Source organism: Perognathus longimembris, chromosome 17, assembly GCF_023159225.1.
Source record: "Perognathus longimembris pacificus isolate PPM17 chromosome 17, ASM2315922v1, whole genome shotgun sequence".
In the NCBI taxonomy this organism is placed as follows: Eukaryota; Metazoa; Chordata; class Mammalia; order Rodentia; family Heteromyidae; genus Perognathus; species Perognathus longimembris.
This window is the reverse complement of record NC_063177.1, coordinates 54,729,431-54,735,800: the sequence shown is the minus strand read 5'-3', so window position 1 is coordinate 54,735,800 and position 6,370 is coordinate 54,729,431. Positions and strand designations below refer to the sequence as shown.

The following is a 6,370-nucleotide window of genomic DNA, read 5'->3' as shown; positions in this document are numbered from 1 at the left end:
ACCGCGCGGAGGGAGGGCGAGGCCTGGCCCGGCGCGGGGCACGCGGCTGGGCCCTCGTGCGCTGGGGACCCGCAGCATCCAGTGTGCAGACACGGGCGGGGACACACTCAGGTGAGGGACACACTCACCTGGGCAGGTGCTCGGGTGAGGGGCACACTTAGCTGTGTAGATACGCGGGTGCGCAGCTACTCAGGTGTGGGATACACGCAGGTGCTCAGGTGAGGGGCACACTCAGGTGTGGGATACACCCAGGTGAGGGGCACACTCAGGTGTGGGATACACCCAGGTGAGGGGTACACCCAGGTGAGGGACACATTCAGCTGTGCAGATGCTCAGGTGAAGGACACAGGTGTGCAGATGCTCAGGTGAGGGGTACATTCAGGTGTGTGATACACTCAGGTGTGGGGCACCCTCAAGCACAAATGCGTGTTTGCTCTGCCGGGCGGGGACTCTTTGGAGTCCGGAGGACGACAGCAATGTCAGCGTGGGCCTGACCTGGCACCTCGGACCCCAGGGAGCCCGGGGACCCCCGCGGGCGGAGGGCGGATGGCCGGGTGCTCCTACACCTCCTCACCCCTCTCCTGGGGATCGGGGCGGCCCCGGAGGCCGGGAGGTGAGGGCGGACCGGACTGGAGTTCTCAGGCCCGCCGCCAGGGAGCGGAATCCGGAGGGGGCGGGGCGGGGCGGAGCCGGGGCGGGGCTTGGGCGGGGTCGGGGCGGGCCCTTGGCAGCGCTGGGCGGAGCTTGGAGGGAGCCGGGGCGGGGCCTTGGCAGCGCTGGGCGGAGCTTGGAGGGGGCGGGGCGTGTCCCGGGGCGGGGCCGAGGCCGGGCCTCCCTGCGCGTCTCCGCCCCGCGGAGCCTCCGGGGCTGTAGCGGCGGCGGCAGTGGCGGATCCTGGAACCGGCGTGAGTCCGGCCCCCGCCGCGGGACCCGGGTGGGTATCGGGGATCCGTCCGGGGCCAGGGGGCGGGGTCCGCTCCCGAGGGGGCAGCGCCCCTCGGCGGCGCGGGGCGCGGGGGGGGGCGCGCGGGCGCGCCGCCGCGGCGTCCGGGAGGGCCGGGGTCCGCCGCTGTCCGCGGGGGCGCGGGGCGGGGCGTCGCGGGGCGTCACGCGAGGACCCGGATCGGCCCGGGCCACCCTGGGGCCCTCCCCGCTGCGGGTGGGGCGCCCCGGGCCGCGCGTGGGCCTAATTCCGGGAGTCGCGTGCCCGCGTGCCCGGCGCGGCGGGCCGGGGAACTTTCGGCCTTTGTCTGGCCGATCGTCCGAGCACGCGAATGGGAACCGGCGGGGGTCCGGCCGCCCAGGTGCGCGCCGCACCCCGTGGTGCGCGCCCCGGGGGTCCCGGCCGCCCCGGGGGGAGGCTCTGGGCGCCGGTCTAAAGCCACCCCCCGATACCCACGTCCTCTCGGCCCGGCCTCTTCCCCCAGCCTTTCCCTTTAGAAAGAAAAGAGAAGAACTAAAAAAAAACCCGGGCGATTAAAAAATCGCTAAAAATAACCCGGGGGGCCGCGCCAGAAAGCGGCTGGGCTGGGCACGCCGCCGCCCCGCCCCGCTCCCCGGAGGGGGTCGGCGCCCGCCACAGCCCGGTTGGGACGGGAGCTGGGGTCTCCTCCTCCCCGCAGTGGTCGCCCCGGGAGCCCGGGGGGTGGGGGGGCAGGGCAGGCCGGGGCCGCCGGCCTCGCTGGCTCCGAGCGCCACGGTCTGTCTTCTGGGAAGGCCACGGGCCTGGCTCTCAAGCGGTGTCCGTATATATGGCGGAGAAGGCGGGGGCGGGGGGGGGGCGCTGCCCCACTCCCAACTCCCCTCAAAGGACTTGAAATCCAGGCAGTTGGATTTTCAGGAACCTGCCCGCGGGTAGCGGATGGTCACCCCGTGAGAGCTTCATTCATAAAGGAGTGGGGAGGTGACTGTACCGTTCAGTGTGAACTTGCAAGTTGGCTCTGGGCTGATGAGCCCTGGGGCTTGAACTCGGCCTGGTGTGTGAGACACTGGTGCTGGGCTCATTCTTTTTTTCTTTAGGACAAAAAAAAAAAAATTGTAGCAGTGTTTATGATAAGCAGCGTATAGGTAGAAAGTTCTCACCCTTAACAGTTCCCACGATTGTGTTACTCTTTCTTTTTTTCCCTTGTGCTGGTACTGGGGCTTGAACAGGGGCCCCAGCTGCTATTCCTTAGCCTTTTCATACTTTACCACTTAGCTACAACTCCACTTCTGGCTTTCTGGTGGTTACTTGGAGATAAGAATGCGATGGGCCTGTCTGCGCAGCTGGCTTTGAACTGAGGTGCTCAGATCTCAGTCTCTTGAGTCGTTATTACAGGTGTGAGCCACTGGCACCCGGCTCTGTGTTCATATTTCTTGACTTATACATAGTTAATTTTTCTTTTTTTTAGTGCACAATATCTCCCCACCCCGGGGCCTAGCAAGACTGTGGCTTACCCCCATTTTACACGGAATGTCGAGGCTTCCTTGCATGACTTCCTGAAGTTTGTGAGCCGGGACTGACCAAGCAGGGCCTCAGGTGCAGAATCCTGTGCCTCCCCTTTCAGTGAGGCTCACTGTTTGCAAGCACTGCTCTACGACTTGTAGAAATGGAAGGGAACAGGCATAGGGCGCAGCCCTTACCACAGCCACTGCTGTCTGTTCGCTTTAGGCATCTGAGCAAACAGCTGTTGAGTTTGTAGAACTTGCCAGTTGTAATTGCTCTGGCCTCTTGTCCTCAGCTTTAGGCAGGGAGGGGCAGCGGTTAACAACATGGCTCCCAAAACAGACTGCTTTGGCCCAACAACCCCTCCTCTGTGTCTTAGTTTCCCCTCTGTAAAACAGGATTAATACTACCCGCTTCAAAGGCTTGTTGCAAACCTTTGGTTTTCTTTTTTTGTGCCAGTACTGGGGCTTCAACTTGGGGCCTGGGCACTGCTGCTTAGCTTTTTCAACTCAAGGTTGGTATTGAAGCCATAGTTCAATTGGAGATTGGAAACACGTTTCACAGACTTCCCTTCCTGGGCTGGCTTTGAAGCCTCAGATCTCAGCCTCCTGAGAAGCTGGGATCACAGCTGTGAGCCGCCAGCACCGGCTGCGCTGGTTATTTTGGAGGCAGAGCCTCCCCTTTCCCCCCGGGCTGCGATCCTCCTGTTTGTGTTTCCCGCCGCGCTTCCCCTGGAGCGGGGGTAACAGCCGCACCCCGCTGCACTCAGCCATTGCTGGGGATGCGGCCGTGACCTTCCTTTCCCCAGAGTTGCCTGCAGGCCGTGGCCCCTGATCTACCTCTCCAGTAGCTCGGATTGCAGACACACCGCACTTGGCCTGAGGTCCTCCTTTGACCTGAAAAACTGGGCTCCCCGAAGATGGCGTGGAGGGATGTTCCTGGCTGTGGAAGGGGGGCCCGGATCACACCTGAGGGGTATTGCAGACATTCTTTTTTACTTTTATTTTTTATCCTTGTGCTGGTCCTGGGGCTTGAACTCAGGCCCTGGGTGCTGTCCAGAGGCTTTGTCCCTCAAGGCTAGTGTTCTACCCCTTGAGCCGCAGCTCCACTTCCTGCTTTTGGGTGGCTGATTGGCAGTGAAAGTCTCATGGACTTTCCTGCCCCGGCTGGCTTTGAACCGCGACCCTCAGGTCCTGGCCCCTTGAGTAGTGGCCTGAGCCGCTGGTGTCTGGGAGAGTCAGTTCTTGCTTGAGCACTCGGCTGGTGTTTCCCGGGACATCGCCACATCCTCTCCGTGTGGCTCAGGCCTGTGGGGCAAGGCGGATGACCCCGTCTCTGCTGGCCACCTGCGGGTGACCAGTGCTTAGGGCATCGAGCCTGGGACAAGGTCCGGGGCACCGCGGGAGGGGGGCTTCGTCCCATGACGTGGTCTGTGCACCTCGTGGCCCCCACTCCGCCGTGGCGTGGCTGTCGGGCTCAGGTGGAGGAGGAGATGCGGGGTGAGCCCAGGAGGCGAGGCTGGCCGCAGCATGAGCGGCTGGAGCGGGAGGAGGCCACGCCTCGCCCCTCCTCGCCGCAGCCTGCCCATGGCCCTAGAAGAAGCTTTTTCCTTCCCTGGGCGTGCGGGCGCCGCTGTTGCACCTGCAGCCCACACCCTCGCCGTGCAGAGGGGGCGACGGGGCCTGGACTCCCCCCGGCCAGGGCTGGGACCTCGGTGCCTTTGTAGTCGCTCTGCACGCGGTCCGGCAGTGAACGAGCCGTCCAGAGCCTCCTGGGAGGTGGGGGTCGGCCCTGCACACGTGTGGTCCTGGCCTGGGTGGGGGGGGGAGAACGCCCCTCCCCCCCATATCCTTGGCTGACTCTGGGGCTATGTACCCGCAGGGAGTAGTGGCAGAGTGGGGCGGGGCCCCCGTGGCTCACGCCTACAATCCCAGCTACTCAGGAAGCTGAGATCGGAAGATCGAGGTTCCGAGCCAGCCCTGGCGGGAACGCGGGGGGGCACTCGCCTCCAGTTACGCAGCAAGCAAAAAGCCCGAAGTCGAGCTGTGACTCGAGTCATAGCATGCCAGGCTCGATCACCAAAAGCTCAGGGAGAGCACCCAGGCCTTGACTCCAGAGTCCCGGTACTGGCACATAAGTTTTACACGGAGTGCAACTTCAAGGTGGCTCCACAGCGTTAGCGGGCTGCGGCGGGCGGGCCTGGGCTCTGGGCTCCTCTGGGGTCACAGCAGCCTTGCAGGTAGAAGAGGAGGCGGGAAAGCCTGTGCCGGAGGCCACTGCTGGCCTGGAAGTGGAGAAAGGGCCTGAAGCCGAGGGGTGCGGGCCTCCAGGTGGGGAGCGGGCGGGCCCTGGGCCTCCAGGCGGAGGACACAGCCCAGCCCAGGCTGCAGGTGACCATGTGTGGCCCAGGGGTAGGCGGCTTTCCTCGGGGCTTGGCTTCTTGACATCTGGGAGGGTCCCTGCACAAGGCTGAGTCACCCAGTCTGGGGCTGTGAATTCCGGGTAATAAATGTCTTCCCTTTGCCCCTTGTAACTATTTGCTAGAGGGGACCCCACCCTCTGTACCTACCACCGTGGTGTCCAAAGCTGCCGGAGACAAAGTTTCTGTGGCCCGTGCCTCCTGCAGGGCAGAGGGAACATGTAAATTAGCAGCTGCTCCTACGCTGTCCCCCGCTCTGCCTGTCCCCAGGGCCCATCCTGACTGGGAGCAATCTGCTGCTCCTCTCCTCCTCCCCCTCCTCCTCCCCCTCTTCCTCTTCCTCCTCCTCCTCTGTGTCTCTTTGTCTCTCTCCCTCTCTTTCCTCTCCCCACTCCTCTTGGGGTTTCCATTATTTCTTGCATCTGTATCCCAAGGCCTCAGCCACCTCAGAACTCCTAAAGCCAACTTTCGCTGCCTTTATCCCCGGTAACTTTCCCTGGAGCCTGCCGCACGCTCCAGGGTATTCTCCTGTTGAGAGCCGCAGGTTAATGGGAAAGAATGGGTCTCATGGAGGGTGTTTTTGTTTGATGAGCAGTTGTAGTTTCATTGGGAGGAGCCCAGATCATTTTGTTGTTGTTGCTGTTTTCCTTTGCAATCGTACAATGACCTTCTGCAAAAATCCGGCCTTACCTAATGGTCACCAGTGACAGCATGTCTTAGTGAGCTGCTGCGTCTCCACAGCCACGGAGAGTTGTTTGTTTCCGCACACCGGGGCTGATGCTCAGCCTGGTTCTTGGCTTCCCTCCAGCTCAGTGCTCCATGCCAGCCGCCAGGTGGGCACTGCCAGCCCCTCCCTTGGGATGGCATTCTGGCAGACCGGGCTCAGAGGGGGGCTTCTCACAGATTCCTGTACGCGGGGGTTTGTGGAGTTTCTTTTTCTTTTTGCCAGTAAGTGGGGCTCGAATTCAGGGCCTGGGCACTGTCCCTTAGCTATGTGGTTCAAGGCTGGCGCTCTACCACTTGAGCCACAGCTCCACGTCTCGCTCTTTTACCGGTTCGTTGGAGACACGAGTCTCATGGGCTTTCCTCGGATCACAGCTTCCCGGGCAGCAGGGATGGCTGGCGCGTGCCACGGTGCCCGGCAGAGGTGAGCATTTTAAGGCAGCCATGCCCGCGGGCGCGCCGGGCACCTGTGTCTGCCGCCTGGCCGCCTCCACCCTTTCTGGGGTGGCCACGGGCGCCCTCTGGGCTCAGGGGGCTCCTGGCCTGCCCTGGAGGCCGGAAAGCCAGGCAGACGTCTGCACGGACCCCCATGCTTGGCACGAGGCAAACTTGAAAGTTTGAAAATACAGGCTGAGGGGTTTTCCTTTCTCGTCTGATGGGGACCAGAAGTCGGGGAGCAATCCGGAGGAGAGCGGTCACAAAAGAGCAAGCGCGTGTTTCTTTTCCTTTGGCGTGTGCACATCTGTTGGTTCGCGTAGCTTCTCCTAAGGAGCAAGCTTCTGTAAAAATGAGAAAGGATCGCC

At 62.7% G+C, this 6,370-nt stretch overlaps 1 protein-coding gene across 4 annotated transcripts in view; it reads left to right on the top strand.

The window, feature by feature from the left end:
* Positions 1-876: 876 nt before the first annotated feature.
* The window catches only part of Tbc1d16 (TBC1 domain family member 16), a 53,138-nt gene continuing 47,644 nt past the window's right edge, over positions 877-6,370 (top strand). For all 4 annotated transcript variants that reach the window (XM_048366360.1, XM_048366359.1, XM_048366358.1 and 1 more), the window contains exon 1: positions 877-934. The gene's annotated coding sequence lies outside the window, so the exon portion shown is untranslated. The remainder of the gene's footprint in view (positions 935-6,370) is intronic.